Source organism: Crocodylus porosus, unplaced genomic scaffold (genome assembly GCF_001723895.1).
Source record: "Crocodylus porosus isolate Cpor-Errol unplaced genomic scaffold, CroPor_comp1, whole genome shotgun sequence".
Classification (NCBI taxonomy): Eukaryota; Metazoa; Chordata; order Crocodylia; family Crocodylidae; genus Crocodylus; species Crocodylus porosus.
In genome coordinates, this window is record NW_017728909.1 from 32,381,531 (window position 1) to 32,399,690 (window position 18,160).

The 18,160-nt window shown below is 46.0% G+C and overlaps 1 protein-coding gene and 1 long non-coding RNA gene across 2 annotated transcripts in view; both read left to right on the forward strand.

Annotated features, from left to right (window-relative positions):
* Nucleotides 1-18,160, forward strand: part of PARP8 (poly(ADP-ribose) polymerase family member 8) — a 203,211-nt gene that overhangs the window by 40,521 nt on the left and 144,530 nt on the right. The window lies entirely within an intron of this gene.
* LOC109307890 overlaps nucleotides 1,952-18,160 on the forward strand; it is a 19,347-nt gene continuing 3,138 nt past the window's right edge. The window contains exons 1-2 of the long non-coding RNA XR_002100391.1: nucleotides 1,952-2,080; nucleotides 7,765-7,767. This is a non-coding gene — a long non-coding RNA (uncharacterized LOC109307890). The remainder of the gene's footprint in view (nucleotides 2,081-7,764; nucleotides 7,768-18,160) is intronic.

The window sequence follows — 18,160 nt, forward strand, 5'->3', positions numbered from 1 at the left end:
ATCTGAATTCTAGACTAAGACTATCAAGACTACTGGGATTTGTAAAACAGTTGGTAACAGAGTCTGTTGTGCTACTCTTGGTGTTATCAGTACTTCATCACCAGGGATCGGGGCTGTCTGTTTGCTGTGGAAAAATGTGGATTTTCTCCTTTAAAGGAGAAAAATCACATGCATGTGACAGCCCGGCAGGGTAATGGAGACCAGGTCTGGCAGCTCCCTCCAGGTAAGTCTATAGGGGGGTGGGCATAGGTAATATGTGTGGGAAGGGGGTACAGGCGATGCGTCTGGGGTGGGGTTGGGGGAGGCTCAGGTGCTGTGGCAGGGTGGCACATGACCCCCCCAGATCTGTGGCCACAGCAGGGCATGGGGCTATAGCTGGGCTGGACCAGCTCCAGGCAGGAGCTCCCTCAATGGCAGGACCTGGTACAGGAGGGAGTGCCACGCCACCATGGCTGCTGAGGTGAGGCACCTTGTGCCTTCCCTTAACTCCGCAGTGCTGCTGCCATGCCTCACCTTGGCAGCAGCACTGCCATGTGTCCATGGGGACACAGCGCCCCCTCCCATGCTGGGTCCCACCTGCTGTGCCGTGGAGGTGACTCCTGCCCAGAGCTGCTCCAGCCCAGCTGCAGCCCTATGCCGCGTACCCCACTGTGGGTGCAGAAATCTGGGGGGACATGTGCCCCTTGACACATCACCTGTGCCCCACCACTCCTCATGCGTCACCTGTGCCCACACACCCACCCACTTCCTAATGGAAGCCATGAGGGTGGGGATCGGCAGGTCAGGAGTGAGCAGTAGTGGCAGAGCCAGGGGGCTGTGGGCTGGGAGTGAGGGGTACCAGCAGGGCCAGGAGACTGTGGGTCAAGAGTGAGGACTGCCAGCAGAGCCAGTGGGCTGGGGGTTGGGAGTGAGGGGCACTGGCAGGGCAAGGGGTGTCTTGGAAGTGAGGGGCACTAGCAGGGCCAGGGGGCTGTGGGTTGGGAGTGAGGGGCACTGGCAGGGCCAGGGGCTGTCTTTGGAGTGAGGAGCAATGGCATGGGCAGGGGCAAGGCACTAACATATCAGGCATGTTCAGCACCACAAAGTTGGGTGGGGGAAGACAGCTGGACCCATGTCCTGGTGAGTGAAGGGGGCAGGGGGTGTTCTGATTTTCCAGAATAAAAAAATCAAATACCAAAATTTGTAGGTATTTAGAATTTATTTTATTTTAATAGATTTCATAGACATTAGGGCTGGAAGGAACACTGTAAAATCATCGAGTCTAGCCCCCTGCCCAAAGGGCAGGACGTTAGCTAGGGTCAAAAGATCCCATCAAGATAAGCATCCAAATGCTTCTTAAAGGTGGTTGTACAACATCTGGAGGGAGTCTGTTCCAGGCTTTGGGGGCTTGGACAGTAAAGAAGTGTTTCCTTATGTTCAGCCTAAAACGGTCTTGTAGGAGTTTGTGACCATTGGACCCTGTCATTCCTTGGGGTGCCCTGGTAAACAGGTGTTCTCCCAGATCCTGATACACACCCCTGATGTACTTATAGGGTGCCATCAAGTCACCCCTGAGCCTGTGTTTCTCCAGGCTGAAGAGTCCCATGGCTCGTAGCCTCTCTTCATAAGGCCTGTTCTCTTGCCCCTCTGATCATGTGTGTGGCTCTTCTCTGGACTTTCAAGCTTCTCCATGTCCTTCCTGAATTGTGGAGCCCAGAACTGGATGCAGTACTCCAGCTGCGGCCTCACCAAGGCCAAGTACAACAGGAGGATGACATGCTGGATCTTGCTTTAGATGCATCGGTAGATGCAAGCCGGAGTTTTGTTCGCTTTGTCGGCTGTGGTATCACACTGGTGGCTCATGTTCATCTTGTGTTCAATCATGACCCCCAAGTCTCTTTCGGTCGTGGTGCTAGCGAGTGTAGCATTGCTGAGCCTATATAAGTGTGATGTGGGTTTTTTTTCCCCTGAGGTGGAGCACCTTGCATTTCTCCATATTGAATGTCACCAGGTTTTAGTCCTCCCAGCTTGCAATCCTATCAAGGTCGGCCTGCATCACCAGCCTATCCTGAAGTGTGGATACTCTTCCCCAAAGTTTGGTGTCATCAGCGAACTTGGCCAATCCACTTTTGACACCAGAAAATTAATTTTAATATTAATTATTGAAGCACTGATAGGTCTCCAAATTGCTTTAACATGGTAGAAATATCAGTGAAACATTATGTTCAACCGATACATACATACATACACATACACATACATATATACATATAGATATAGTGATGTTTCATTTTAATTATGGAAAACATGGATTTTGGGGGGTTTAATCAGAGAATTTGGGATTTTTAAACAGAAAAAAACCCAGTATCTCTCTCTGAATCATCACTGTCTCTAAAGTTGGGTTAGGACTTGAACTAGGAGCTTTCTCAAAGCTTGTTTTGTTATGTGGCTTCCTGAAACACTCAGAATTGTTGAAAAATTGACTTCCTGTTGTGAAAACTTGAAGGCAAGTAAAAAAGGGATGTTTGGGGAGTTTGGACCGGTTTAAATGAAAGATGGAGGAGTGAGAGAAGAATCTCACTTTTGAAAGTTAGGGACTGGTTTAGAAGTGGGATAACTTCAGGACTCATGAACCTGTTCTCACGAATTTTCATTCCATGTTCACTTTGGGTTTCACTCTGTGTGATCTGAAATTCAAATGAAAGGTCTGGACCAAAAGATTCCAAGAGTGTTTGGATTTGAGGCCAACTCTAATTTTACAGGAAATACAATGTAATCACATAGACTGTAGATGTGAACGTGACCAGCCTCCTAAGTTTACATTTTCCTTTCATACATAAAGCTTAAGAATTATTTTTAATGCAGATGGAAAGAATGTGAGATCAGTTTTCTGAGATTGTTTTCATTTTAATTTTCAGTAACATTGATTTAATATAGGTTTTTTCCCCCATCCTGGTAGGAAAAGGGTACTACCTTCTAATTATTTCTGAATGTATTGTGCCTCATTGGTTTTGCACTGATATAATTGTAAATCAGTAGCAAATTCCACTGAAATTAGTCAAGTTGCATTTGTATCTACCCAAGCAATGGGAAAAGAATCAGACTCCGTTTGCTCTTTCAGGTATATTTTTACTCTTGGTTATTGTTAACATTGTGAACAAGAATATTGTGCATGCTTTTCAATAGTTTCTTTCCCAGACCTCAGACTGAAGCCCACTTTGATCCTGAAATATAGCCATTCTTATTTGCATGGATTTGCATAAATCAATATAAGTGCTTCAAATAGAGCTTTTCAAGAAAATTCTCTCAAGAATATTTGAAACATGTTAAACCAAACAAATATACTTCTGTGTTGTTCAGCTTGCCTTAATTCTTGGACCTGATTTTTTTTATAGCTATAGTGACTAATCTTAAATGAAAGGAATTTTATTCAGTAAAGTAATAGATACAAGAGGTATTGTTCTAACTACAAAGTGCTTATCTCAGTTCATAGTAGCACCTTGCATTTGCAGACAATTTAGTTTACATGGTTAGAAGCCATTTTGTCTCTGATACTGATCTACCGTGAATATTAAATATTTCTTCAAGCAGTTTGGTGTAATGTGGATGAGAGGAACAAAAGTGGCTGCACGAGAATCTAGAAAAGTATCTAATATAATTCAGATGACCTTTTTGATTAAAAACTTCTGTTAAGTATCAGAAGGCATTGGTGATTTCATGCACCTGAAAGAAGGACAGATGGCATCATTAACAATTTTCCTTTCTTTAGTCAACCATTTTAAGTGACTTAAAAGTAAAAATTGACAGTTGTTTTGTTGCACTTTTCATACGAAGCATATGGACACTATCTTTGCTAGTCTCTTAAAGTTATGTGTGCTATAGGTTAAGTTGGGTCATTTAGGTACTCTCCATAATCTTCTCTTTGCCTTCTGCCCTGTGCTCCCTGCCCAATCTACTGGTCTGTCTTCTGCCTCCTGCTCTACTTGCTAGTGTCTTACCTGGCACCTCCTCAGTCTGTCACATGCTACATACAGAGGCTGTCTATGCCACTTGTGGCATGCCAGAGGTTGGCTAATCCTCTGCTAGAGGAACATGCTGCCTGGTGAAAGGGACAAGATTTTTCTCTTCAGGTCTTTGTACTCCATAAAAACCAATTAGGGTGCATTCCCATATGCAGGGGTGTGCACTTGCAGTGGCAAATGTAGTAGCACAAATTTGTGCCGCTGCTTTTTTGCTGCTGTGCACACCCCTGCATATGTGCTTTGGTGTAGGGCAAAATGTCCCACTTTGGGGAAACTGCTGTTTCCCAGCTCCAAGCTCTGGGCATGCTGGAGGAGCTAGGGTGGAACTAGAGGAGGAGAGATGCTCTGGCCAGCAGCTAGACCGTCTCTAAATAGACTGAGCCTCCATGTCTGCTGATGCATGCTCCTGTCATGTGCACCATGTTGCTTTTTTCCACAGCTTTGTTTTTTTGCTACCAGGATTTCTTGGTAGCAAATTTTGCCCCTGCATTGCAAATTTACAGCCTGGGATATGTTTTAACATGCCAGGCCTGTGGTTTATGGCATCACAAAGAGGTTTGCAGTGCCACAAATCTAATGTGCTTGCATTTTTGGATTCAGCCTTAGAGGGAAACCGTTGCTTTCTTTCACTGAAGGGTTTGTACTGCCACCTCTAACTATGTAATCCAGCTGTCTTCCTTCCGCACAGAATAGTTATTTGCAGTGAAGCTGCCTTGCCTTTGGATGTCATAGTTGTTTGGTGTTATAAATATCATGTTGGTTACTGTGGAGAAGCTCTATCAGCTAGGAAGGACTTGCAGTTTTTCCTAAAGATGGTCAGACTTTGAATTCAGCTAGTCTCCAGAAGTTTTTACCATCAGATGCAATTGAGAATCCTTTGCCTGTGTGGCCTGGGTACACCTGGGGGGGGTGCCCTGTGCTCCAATGACAGTGGTGGCTGTCAGGCAGGGTGCTGAGGAAGGAGTCAGCTACTAGAGCAGCTTCCTCCCCTCTCTATAGAGCTAGGCCAAAATCAAATACTTAACTAAGTACAATTTATCACAAGAATAAATACAGATGTTTAATATATAACATAGAATATTTACAGGGCTTAACGTATAATGCAATGTGTAATATTCCACAATTCTCATATAATACCAAGTACAAACCAAATAACTTACAACCTATACAACACAATTAACACGTAGGGGTATTAACTTATATAACCCAAGTCGCTTAACCATGATATTTCTTTAAACCTTTACAAATAACAATACCAGTATACACACTGAGACATTAAAACACATAAACCATATAAACCCCCTTAAAGAATACCTCTAGCTATATAGCCTTTATCACAGCAACCTCAAAATAGGGAGTGCACGCTACACCTCCCTGAGGGGTTTCCTTGAAGCCCCCCCCCTTTAGGGCCCTGGGACGTGGACATGACCTTCCCACAATGGAGGGTGGAGGTGGCAGACCCTCTTCACCCATGTCTGCCTCCCTTGCGGGACCTGCTTCCCCAGTAACTCATGCTTCCTCTCTGGAGAAGTCAAGGCTCATCCCCTGGTGGCTGATCCCGCAGGAGCCTCTCCCCAGCGGCGTCTTTGGCTCCCCTCAATGGCCTGGTGCCCTGCACTAGGCACCCAGGGATTTCTCTCTCTCACAGGAACCAAGCCCTTGCAGGCTCCGACTCCCTGGTCTCACACCGGGGGTTCTCCCCTTTCTCAGGCCCTGCTCTGGGCACTGGGGCTCTTTTAGTTAAAAGTGGAGCCACACTGCGAGGCTTCGGTCACCCAGCCTAAAGGCTGGGGCTAACATGAGCGGCCACAAGCTGCTTCCATGGCGGTTTTCCATGCGTTGACCTGCGCACCAGGTGGTATGTGAGCAGCCTCGAGCTGCTCCCAGGGCCAGCTCTGTGTGTGCTGATCTGCACCCTGACTGCCCAGCTGCTTGCTGGGTTTGCAGGCTCAAGCCTCCTTGAGTAGCTTCTAGAGCCTGATCCCCATGAGCCAATTTGTGCACCGCTGAAGCTCAAGCAGGGTCCCAAGGATGGCTGTCTTTGGAGCTCCTCTCTCCTTGCTGTTTCTCCTCATCTCCCCTAGAGTGCTGAGCACATGCCCCTTTTATACTTTTCAGGGGCTCCACCCCCAAAGTTCTCCAGACCTGGCTGGTGCAGGTCTGATTCATGTTCAGCTGCTCCTTGCCCCCTCCCTTTGGAAAAGGGCAGGGCATTGCTTCTCTTTTGCTGCCTCCGGATTGGTGGGTGGGCTCCACCAATCAAACAGCAGACCCTCAATCCTGGGACTCAACCCAAGCGCTGAAGAGGTAAGCCTGCAATTCTGACAACTTCATTTTGGCCTTTGTAATCTGTTTATTCGGTGGAGCACAACTGGTATTACATAGGTTTGATTTTTGTAGCCATACCTGATCTTAAGTTTTTTTTTAATTTTGTAATTTTATTTATAATGGCATATCCATCATTTATGGGCAGGACTTTCCTCTATCTAGACAGAGAAAAACTGTTATCAGGCTGTGGATATTGTTATAGTCCCATTAGAGCCTCCTTTTCAGCACCATCAGCAAGTTGCTGTGTTTGAGTACCTAACACAGAAAAGTCCCTAATACAGACGACTTGTGTGCTCTTAAATTTCCCTTGCATTCAGTAAATCCTACCACTAACTTTTTGCTTAGCTCCTCTAGCACAATTGCTGGGATCATGCTCCCTGTCTGCCCTTTGTGGAATGAGTCCATGTGGTCCAGTGGCTCTAGTCACCAGGACCAATAAACTCTGGCATCCCACTCTCCTGAATGGCTTAAATACACCCTTGTTGAGTATTCCTTCTAGTGCTCTGGGATTACCATTTAACTCTTTGGGGACATGTGCTAGGTGAAGCAACAGACAGAAACTTTGCAAAGTTTTCTGATCCAGTTACTCAAAAGATATCCAGAGAAAAACAACACTCACTTTTCTTCTTCAGTCTTTTACTACTTTTGAACTTTGCTTGGGTCAGAATACCCCATTCCTTCTAGGGTTTTTCTTCTGCAGATCATCTTCCTTAACCTTGACTGATCCATGATTCAAGGTTTCTTCTCCCCAGTGCTTTGCAAGTGTATCCCTCTCCTTTGCTCAAAGATTCCTTTCACGCTCAGTGTATGCCCTTCCTTTCATTCCCTTAGAGTGTTGGTTCTCAGCTTTTTTAGACTCAAGGCACCCCTTGTTAGATTCAGAGGAACCCTTGGAAAATGCCAGCTTAGTTTTTACCCTTTTTTTTGACCACAGAAATATAATAGAGCAATTCTTCTGTTGCAGAGAACTCAGAAAGACCACAACACGTCAGAAAGTTTTTATCACCACGAATTCCTATTTGAAATCTCTGAATCGTATTTGCGCACCCAACAGTTAGAACATTGCATGGCATGCTGTAGCGTGCTGTAGCACCCTTGCTGTAGCACCCCATAGAGCCATGACAACCTAGTTGAGAATGAGTGCCTTAGAGTTTGTAAGTCCTATCATCAATGCCTGGTTTCTTTGTTCTGTTGTTAGGCAAATTCCACTTTTCCAACTCTAAACTTCTGCAGACAAATTGGAGAAAACTGGCTTCCCTCAGACTTCAGCCCCTTCATTGATCTGTCTGAGCCAAGCTTGTTGTCTAGTTAATACACCATAATGACTGCCTCTTTCAAGAAAAGATATGTAGCTGCTACTTCTCTGCTCCTTAGCTCAAGCAGCATGAGGCAGTACACAGTAGTTCATAAAAGTAGTTCAAACTGGAAGTCATAGGTTGTTGCATATAAAGAGTCCTCCAGAATGTCACAGATGTTAATTGTAGTTGTTCCTTTACTCCCACATTTCATTGGTTTACTCAAGTTTACTAAGCTTTGTGATAGCTGGAACAACTTCCTCATCTATCATAGTTTCAGTGGTACCTTTTTATCAGTGTACAATCAGCTCATGGAGACTTCCTGTTTTTCTGAATCTTTCAGACCTTTGTTTCCAGCTCTCACCGTCTCACAGATTTTTGTTTTATGTCATCTAGTTTATTTTCTTGTTTAAAAACTTTGAAAAGAAGGCACCTAGTACTTTGCGATATTAGGAGAATTCATGTCATTCACGTAGAAAGCTTCACTTTCCCCAATATCTTTTAGAGCAAAACTTTTACAGCATCACAGAACAGAAGAAGACACACTAACTTGTTCTGTGTGCTGAATAGTTTTGAGGAAGAAAAAACAGTTATTTCACTATCCTGTGTTTTTCATGGGCACGATTTCTGTGACAGCAAGATAATCATATACTTGTGAATGCATTTGGCAAGCAGAACATGGTGGCAGAGCAAGTTGTAAAGGTAGACAATGTTTTTCTTACACTGCTCAGTAAACAGAGTCTCCTTGTATCTGATTGTTTAAACAAAAACCGTATGCATGAAATTGTCAGATGTATTATTGTGTTTAAAATTCAAACAGTTCCCACATTTCTGTTTATAGTGCCCAGTCGCAAAAAATTAAAAAATGTCAGGTTGTCCTTCATTTGCTTGTACCACATCCCCAGCCCTTTGTCCTATCATGGGCTAGTATGTAAACCTGTTTATCACACAGCTTATTATTATGTGATTAGAGAATACTGTGACCAGTGGTCTGAGCAAAAACCCAAGAGCCAGAAACAGTAATTTTTTTAAAACAAAAAATCTCTATGTACCTCAGTTTTACCTTTGTAGAATGGAAATAATTTTACTTGGCTTCACAAATGTTGTGAGACGAATTAGTTCATACTACCTTGCTGCTTTTAAGAACAGCATTAACAAGACTTATTATTTTATTAGTATGAGCCTCATTACTTTTAGTATATCATAAATTTAAGCACCAGACCATTAGTTGCTTCAACATTAGTTTATCTCTGTTCCCCATAGTTTTAACTTTGTACCACAACTGAATTGAAAATTATAGTACAGCCCATTTACGGGGGTGAAAAGCACACCGGCAAAAGTTAGCCAATGACACTAAGCTGTGGGAAAGTGAGGCCACGCATCAGGGTAGGCCAATGATCCGGGCACACCTAGACAGATTAGTTAGATGGGCAGACCAGAACCAGATGCAGTTCAACACTGAGAAGTGTAAAGTGCTCCATCTGGGGAGGGAAATCTGCAACAAACTTACAGACTCAGCGGTGCTACGCTAGCTAGCACCACATCTGAAAGGGACCTGGGGGTCATAATTGACCATAAAATGAATATGAGCTGCCAGTGTGATGCTACAGTTAGCAGAGCAAATGATATGCTGGCATGTACCAACTGATGCATCTCAAGCAAAACTAAGGAAGTTATTTTCCTGCTGTGCTTGGTATTGGTGAGGCTGCAGCTGGTGTACCGCGTCATGTTCTGGATGCCACACTTCCAGAAGGATGTGGAAAAGCTTGGGAAAGTCCAGAGAAGAGCCACTCATATGATTAGAGGCCTGAAGAGCAAGCTATACAAGGAAAGGCTGACAGATGTGGGACTGTTCAGCCTAGAAAAGAGAAGACTTTGAGGGGGGAGTTGGTGGTGGCTTATAAATATATCAGGGGAGAGCATCAGGGGTTAGGCGAACAACTATTCATTGAAGCTCCCCAGGGGAAAACCAGAAGCAACAGTCATAAACTCCTAGAAGAAGGTTATATCCAGGTTATAACCTGGTTATATATCCTGGTTATATCCAGAAGACTGGATATAAGGAAAAACTTCTTCACAGTTCACATGACCAGACTCTGGAATAGACTCCCAGCGGGGGTGGTGCAGGCACTTGTCCTGGAGATCTTCAAAAGGAGACTGGGCACACCTTGCTGGGGTGATTTGACCCCAGCAGTCTTTCCTACCCAGAGCGGGGGGCTGCATCCAATGATCTCACAAGTTCCCCTCCAGCTCTAAACTTCTGTGGATCTGAAGAGCAAGCTACCTGGTTTTCTTTTGTGAACCTTCCCAATACAGGAACACCTTCATTTTTTTATTAACTCACACTGTACAAGCAGTCCTATATTTCTTTATGGTTAGAGGATTTAATATTTGCCATTTCAGTGTGTAGCCTGGGCAGTGGAACTACCTGCCAACTGCAGCCAATTATGGATCCCTGGGGTCTCTGTCTTGGAGCTCCCCTTCCTAAAGTGTGGGGAGTCTCCCTACAGGAGGACACCTGCAATCTTCTATCAGACAATACTCAATACATAACTATATACGATTTATTTACATAGGGAGAAAAAGGAAAGGTAGAAAAGACCATAAGGATCAATATATACACCAACAAAGATACTAATAATTATTATATACTAATAACTATTATACATATGCTACAGCAGCATGAAGCCCCAAATAGCCTCTTTTTTTTTGGAAATTTGGGAGCAGTCGGGGCTGGTGAGAACCCCTTACACTCAACCCTCAGGTTGGTTCCTAGATGAGTTTTGTCTTATGTTGCTTGTAGTGATGTTGTACAACTCCCCATGATGAAATTCACACTGGTCCTGGATGTAAGTAACAACCCAGTCTTTTACACGCAGTCACCATCCCCACGGGAGACACAGCAAAGTTCTGACTCACTGACATGTGTAAACCCCTTCAGGGTCTTATAGTCTACAGTGTAGCAGTCATAGATCCCCCCTGGATGAGTCTTGTACCAGTCACCCCTCCTGCGGGGTAGGTGAAGCCAACCTCCTTCAGCCAGAACCTGGCTCCTCCCCCTCAGCAGAGGCTCTGGCAAGCACCATGCAGCTTACTACCGGGCTCCTGCACCCCGGGGAGGGGTTTATGTTCCGTTCCACTGCTCAGTCCTTTCTCTACCATTCAGAATTCAATGGGGCACTCTCCTCTGCGCGGGACAGGTGAGTCTCCCCACCTCCCCCTCATGTGCAGGCTGCGAGCACCCGGGAAAAGCTTCTCTGGGACTACAATTCCCTCCCCTACAACAACCCCTGGCACAGCTTTATGAGCGCTCGTGGTGCTCTGGTGAGGTGCCTGATGACTGGAAAAGGGCCAAAAAAGGGAGGAAAGAGGATCCAGGAAATTATAGACCTGTTAGTCTTACCTTGGTCCTGGGGAAGCTCTTTGAGAAAATTATCCAGGAGCACATCTGTGAGAGGCCAGCATGGGAGTTTATGCTTAGAGGCAATCAACATGGGTTCATTAGAGGCAGGTCCTGTCAGACCAACCTGGTGGCCTTCTATGACGAGGTCACAAAAGCCTTGGATGCAGGTGTCGCGGTGGATGTAATCTTCCTGGACTTTAGGAAGGCCTTCGACACTGTCTCTCACCCCATCCTCATTAAAAAATTAGGCGTCTGTGGTGTTGACTACACAGTCAGATGGATTGTAAATTGGCTGGAGGGCTGCACCCAGAGAGTGGTGGTGGATGGGTCATTTTTGACCTGAAGGGATGTGGGCAGTGGGGTTCCCCAGGGCTTGGTTCTCGGGCCTGCACTGTTCAACATCTTCATGGGCGATTTGGACAAGGGGGTGAAAAGCACCTTGTTTAAGTTCGCAGATGACACTAAGATATGGGGAGAAGTGAGCACGCTAGAAGAGAGGGACAGGCTACAACTAGATCTCGACAGGTGATAGAGATGGGCAGATGAGAATAGGATGGGATTCAGTACTGACAAGTGCAAGGTATTGCACTTGGAGAGGAAGAACCAGCACCATACCTACAGGCTGGGGAACTCCCTCTCATCAGCACAGAGGCAGAAAAGGATCTTGGAGTCATCATTGACTCCAAGATAAACATGGGCTGCCAAGGTCAGGACACAGTCAGGAAGACTAACCGCACTTTGTCATGCATCCACAGATGCATCATGAGCAGGTCCAAGGAGGTGATCCTCCCCCTCTATGCAGCACTGGTCAGGGCGCAGTTGACGTACTGCTTCCAGTTCTGGGTGCCACACTTCAGGAGAAATGTGGACAGCATTGAGAGGGTCCAGAGGAGGGCCACTCGCATGATCGGGGCAGCAGGGCAGGCCCTATGAGGCGAGGCTACGGGACCTGAACCTATTCAGCCTCCACAAGAGGAGGCTGAGAGGGGATCTGGTGGCCACCTATAAATTTGCCAGGGGGGACCAGCAGGCAATGGGAGAGTCCCTGTTCCCCTGATCACTACCAGGGGTAACAAGGAACAACGGCCATAGGTTGACTGAGAGTTGATTCAGGCTAGACATCAGAAGGCGCTACTTCATGGTCAGGGCTGCTAGGAGCTAGAACCAACTTCCAAGGGAAGTGGTGCTTGCCCCTACCCTGGGCGTCTTCAAAAGGAGGCTAGACAGCCACCATCATTTGACCCCAGCATCCTTTCCTGCCCATAACAGGAGGTCTGACTAGATGATCTGCTTAGGTCCCTTCCGACCCTACCAACTATGAAACAATCACACCAAAGTTCACTTGTTACAACAGGTTGAAGCATAAGCCCAATCAGACAGAGACCAGGCTGTCAGAGAGCCTAACCTAACTCTGTTACAAGTCCTTTGCTTTTCCTTACAATTTTCAAGAGAATGTACAGTTCACGATTGTTACCATGCCACTCACAATCCTTGGGGGCTTTGACATCACTTGAGTCCTCAGAGTGCTGTCAGAATCTACCTTGTTTCTTCCACGACTTATTTCACCAAATACAGAAACAGCGTTATCTTCCAGCCTATTTTAATTTTTGCTTATTGTAGTTCATCACATCTCTGCATTTGTAAATTACTCATCACAATAATCTCTGAGTATCTAACCCATTCTCCCAAATAGAGCCACAGTTATCTTTCTTTTCCCTGTGGGAGTAGTGTCTGTTTTTTGTCCATTAGGCATAAAGTGGATGGCCTTTTTCTCCCCTAAAATCCTTATTGGCTATGATTCTCTTCCCTTTCCCCCTAGCTCCTCAGAAAATGACTTTCTGGCCTATTCCTTTCTCCTGTTCAAATTATGGGGTGCTTGTTTTCTCATTTGCACCTTCAAATTTTTGGGACATAATCTCTTCCAGACTCAGAAGTGGCCTCAGGGGATGTTCCTATATGCAGGTCGGTTCAGATGCAGTTATACCTGCACTAGATTCTAGTAATAGATAATCCCCAATCAACCAAGTATTAAGAAACTTATTCAGCCTTGGTGTGTTTTAGTGATTCACTGAAATGACAGGATTATTTCTAGCTTCTGCTTTAGCAGATGTATGTGGAGAGCAACCACCCCCTAAGCCTTGAAGATGTAGGCTGGGAAGAGAATGTGTTTACAGAAAGCATCAAAGAAAAAAGAGAATACATGATGAACTGTGTGAGGAGGAAACTAGCTCACTGGAGAAATGGTTTTCTGGGAAGGGAAACCAAGATGTCTTTGCACATAGGACGGGATGGGACTTCAGTGGGTCACTGAGTCTAGTTCCCTGCTGTCGCAGGCAACCATGCTTAATATATATCCTGTTTAGAAATTACACAGTTCACAGTAAAATCTTGGCCTGGTACTAGAGCTTCTCCCCTCTGGCTCCCAACCTTCAATTAATTTCCTGACTAGATGTATTGGTAACCAGTTTATACCTATCTGTTTTTGTGTTAACTCTGGCCTTTAGGTTAAATAGCTTTTCTTTCCCTCATGTTTATCATCCTGCCTCCTCCCCCCATATGTATTTATAGAGAGCAGTCATATGCCTCCTCAGCATTGTTATTTGGCTAGGCTAAACATAAAAATCTCTTTTTGATTCCTCTTGTAAGATTGCTTCACTTGACAATCAAGTGCAGGAATGCCTAATAGTAACTTATGAAATAAGATTAAGTATTTTCCAACTCAAGATCCATTCTCACTGTCTGCCTCTGCAGTCTGACTTGATTATGTGCTACCCTCTGACTCGGGCAAAGGGGTGTGTGGGTTCCTCTTGTTCTTCTGCACCTTGCTGCTCTTGCTCTGACTTCCATCTCCTGTATTATTCCTGAGCTGCTGACATGGCTTATTAAACCAATGACAAATGCCACTTTATTAGTCACAGGTTTATTTTAAAAGTTTTTGTGTTTAAGAGTTGGAGACTTCTAATTTTGAGATTTACACCTTAAAGCGTCAACTTTGGAAGAAAAGCCAGTCATTCATGCCTTAGTTGGCAATGATTTCAACCCTTTTGGTCTTGGACAAGTATCAGTCATTAGCCTAATGTGTTATAATTGAGCACATTTATGTTGTATTTTGAACCATCTGTTCTTCTTATTAGGCACTGGTACAAATTAAGGAACTGTGTGTCTTCTGGCATTGTTTTGATCATAATTTGATAAAAAAAAAGCATAGCATACTAGGAGGGCCACAGCCAGATATTTTTTACTGAGTTAGACACAGAAAAAAGATTCACTTTGAGGAGAGTGAAAGTTCATTAGACTTGGTTGTTCTTCATGTCCAACATGCCTTATCACTTGATGAATGGTGATAGCTATCACAACAAAGCTTTCCTTGTAATTTTTGTCTGATGATTGTATAAAGAAAGCTAGTATCCTCTGTAGACATGAAATTCAGATGAAAGCAGTTTATATCATTTGTAATTATGGTAGAATCATTTGTAATTAAGGGCATGTGTAGACGAAATGGGGGTCCTGAATTGAAGCAGAGGGTTTTTAAAAACACCACTGCAAATTAGAGCACATTAAACCCCTGTGTTGTGCACACACCTGAACTTACCTGTCTCTCCAGTGGTGGGGAGGGGAGGGCGAGCTTCCGGTGGGTGGAGTGGTCCCTTGCCTGCAAGAGAGAGGTGGGGGAGGCTGGTGCTTCCCTCCACAGCAGCAGCGGTCTTCCCCAAGGAAGCACTCACCCTCAGGCACCTGACTCACTGGCACACATGATCCTTGAGTGCACCAGGATGCAGCACCTCTACCTCCAGAGCCTCCTCTTGAGGTTCTGGTTGAATTTCACACCCCCACCTTTTTGTTTTTGGTCACCCGATGCATGGCCGCCCCAAGTCCTGGGACCCCCTGGTCAACCTCTTCCTGGCCCTGGTGAAGTGGGCCCTGTATTTAACCAGGAAGGAGGCTCTGGCCAGGAAGGTTCCCAGAGACTGTGGGGCCGGTTTCCTTTCACTTGTCCATGCACATCGCTGGGCGGAGCATCAGTGGGCGACATCCACCAGCTCCTTGGATGGCTTTGAGGATCGGTGGGTGCGGCTCAGGGGGCTTTGCTCCGTTTCCCCCTCAGGCACACTTATTTTCACGTTTTGACCCTTTGAACATTCCTGTTCTGTTTTTTGCTTTTGTTGTCCCAAGAATTCTGTTGTATCTTTCACCCATTGGCCCCACAGTAAGGGCTATTAGTTAGCTAGGTGGGCCTTAAAGCCCATGATACTTGAAGGATACAAATAGACACCTAACTCAGGCAGTCCTTGGGGGCACTGAAGCTATGAAGGGAAGCACCAGGCCCCTGCACAGCTCAGGCAGACTCCAGGGGGGGAAGAAAATAGAACTTGGGCAGAGCCTGCCTTGCTGGGCTGCTGCCAGGCTGCCTGTACAGGTTTCCTGCAGAGTCCCTGAGCTGCATGGACCCCAATGCTTCGCTCTGTGCCTGTAGGGCACCAAACTAAAACTCCTCGAATTTTAGTTTGCTGTGCCCCAAGTCATTAAGACGTGTTACACTGCCGAATTTGCTACAGAGGCTGGAATTACTGCACAATACGCTGCTGATGCATGCAAACTCCAGCACTGCTAAAATGGTGCAAAAGCATTTCCTGCTTTAAAGTGCCATGCATACATGCCCCTCATTTCATCTACACATGGCCTATGACTTTGGTGGAGTTTTAAAAAATGTATCTTTCTTTGGTGGCTGTATTTATGATGATCTCTCTGAGATGCTGGTGGAATTCAAGGGGACACTTGCCTCCCTGTACACAAATGCCAGGAGCTTGGGTAATAAGCAGGAGGAACTCCTCGTCCTGCTTAACACAAATAATTACAACATCATAGGAATAAGGAGACCTGGTGGGACTCTACCCATGACTGGACCACGGATATAGATGGCTATACCCTGTACAGGAGAGAGAGACTACATAAAAGGGGTGGGGGTGTAGCTCTCTATGTTAAGGAAAGCTATGTATGCCTGTAAGCTGATGTTGGTGGCCAGGGTGGACAACTGGAGATCCTCTAGGTTAAAATCCATGGGGAACACAGCACAGAGGACGCAACAGTGGGAGTCTACTACAAACCTCCCACCCAAAGTTAAGAGCTTGACCAGGAGTTCACCTGGGAACTGGCTGAGGCTGCATGCTCCAAGACCATGGTTGTCATGGGTGACTTCAACTACCCAGAAATCTTGTGGGAGCATCACTCAGCAAAATTTGAGCAGTCACAAAGCTTCCTCTCGTACATGGATGACCTCTACCTGACTGAAGAAATCTACAGGTCAATGAGAGGTAAAGTGCTGCTCGACTTGGTACTGGCTACTGGGGATGACCTAATTGGCGACCTAGTGATCGATGGGAAGCTGGGTGACAGTGACCATGAGCTGATCAACTTCACCATCTGCCGCAAAGCTAGCAAGTCAATCAACAACACTGAAGTCCTTGACTTCAGGAAAGCCGACTTCGATAATCTCAGGAGGCTTGTTAGTGAGGCCCTAAAGGACCACGACCCCAAGGGGAGGGGAGTTCAAGGAAAAGTTGTTGCTCCTCAAGGGAGTGATCCTCAATGCACAAGCTAATTCTATTCCATCTCAGAGGAAAGGCTGCAAGAGTGCACAGCAGCCCCCCTGGCTCTCCAGGGATCTAGCAGACCTCCCAAGGCTAAAAAGAAAGGCCTACAAAGGATGGAGGATGGGATTCACCTCCAACAAGGAATATTCTGCACTGGTCTGGTCTTGCAGGGAGCAAACCAGGAAAGCCAAGGCTGCAACTGAACTCCAACTAGCTTGAAGTATCAAGGACAATAAAAAGTCCTTTTTCAGATATGTGGGGAGCTGGAGGAAAAGCAAGGGCAACATTGGACTCCTGCTAAACCAGATGGGACAACTGACAACTGATGCCCAGGAAAAAGCCAACCTATTGAATAGGTACTTTCTGTCGATCTTTCGTGAGTCCCATGGGATGCCCCTGCCCACTGTGGGTCAGAGAGGCCCAGGTGAGGGAGATTGCTTACCCTCGATTGAAGCTGACCTTGTGAAGGAACACCTTGACAGGCTGGATACCTTCAAGTCAGCTGGCCCTGACAATCTACATGCCAGGGTACTTAAGAAGCTGGCGAGCATCATATCCCAGCCCCTGGCACGGATCTTTGAGAACTCCTGGCGCTCTGGTGTAGTGCCTGAAGACTGGAAGAAGGCCAACGTGGTGCCTATCTTCAAGAAAGGGAGGAAAGTGGATCCGGCTAACTATAGGCCCGTCAGCCTGACCTCTATCCTGTGGAAGGTCTTAGAAAAATTTATTAGAGGCCATCCTTAATGGACTGGCTGACACCAACATCCTGAGAGACAGCCAGCACGGGTTTGTTGCGGCTAGGTCTTGCTTGACGAATCTCATTTCCTTTTATGACCAGGTGACCCATCACCTGGACAAGGGAGAAGAGATTGATGTCATATACCTTGACTTCAAAAAATCCTTCGATCTAGTATCCCATGGTCACCACTTGGCAAAACTGGCCAGTTGTGGCCTTGGGTCCACCATGATCTGCTGGCTGGGAAATTGGCTCCGTGGTCAGACCCAGAGGGTAGTAATTGACAGAAGTCAATCGTCATGGTGCCCTGTGACCATTGGGGTCCCCCAGGGCTCTGTCCTTGGACCCGTATTGTTTAACATCTTCATTAATGATGTGGACATTGGAGTCAGGAGTGGATTGGCCAAGTTCGCCAATGACACCAAACTTTGGGGCAAAGCATACACACCTGAAGACAGGAGGGAGATCCAGGCTGACCTGGACAGACTCAGCAAATGGGCAGACGAGAACCTGATGGTGTGCAAGGTTCTCCACCTTGGAAGGAAAAACCTGCAGCATCCTTACAGGCTCGGCAGTGCTATGCTGGCTAGCACCACAGAAGAAAGAGACTTGGGAGTCATCATTGACCACAAGATGAACATGAGCCTTCAATGTGATGCTGCGGCTAGTAAAGTGAACAAAAAGCTGGCTTGCATCCATAGATGCATCTCAAGCAAATCCTGGGGCGTCATTCTCCCCTTGTACTCAGCCTTGGTGAGGCTGCAGCTGGAGTACTGCATCCAGTTTTGGGCTCCACAATTCAAAAA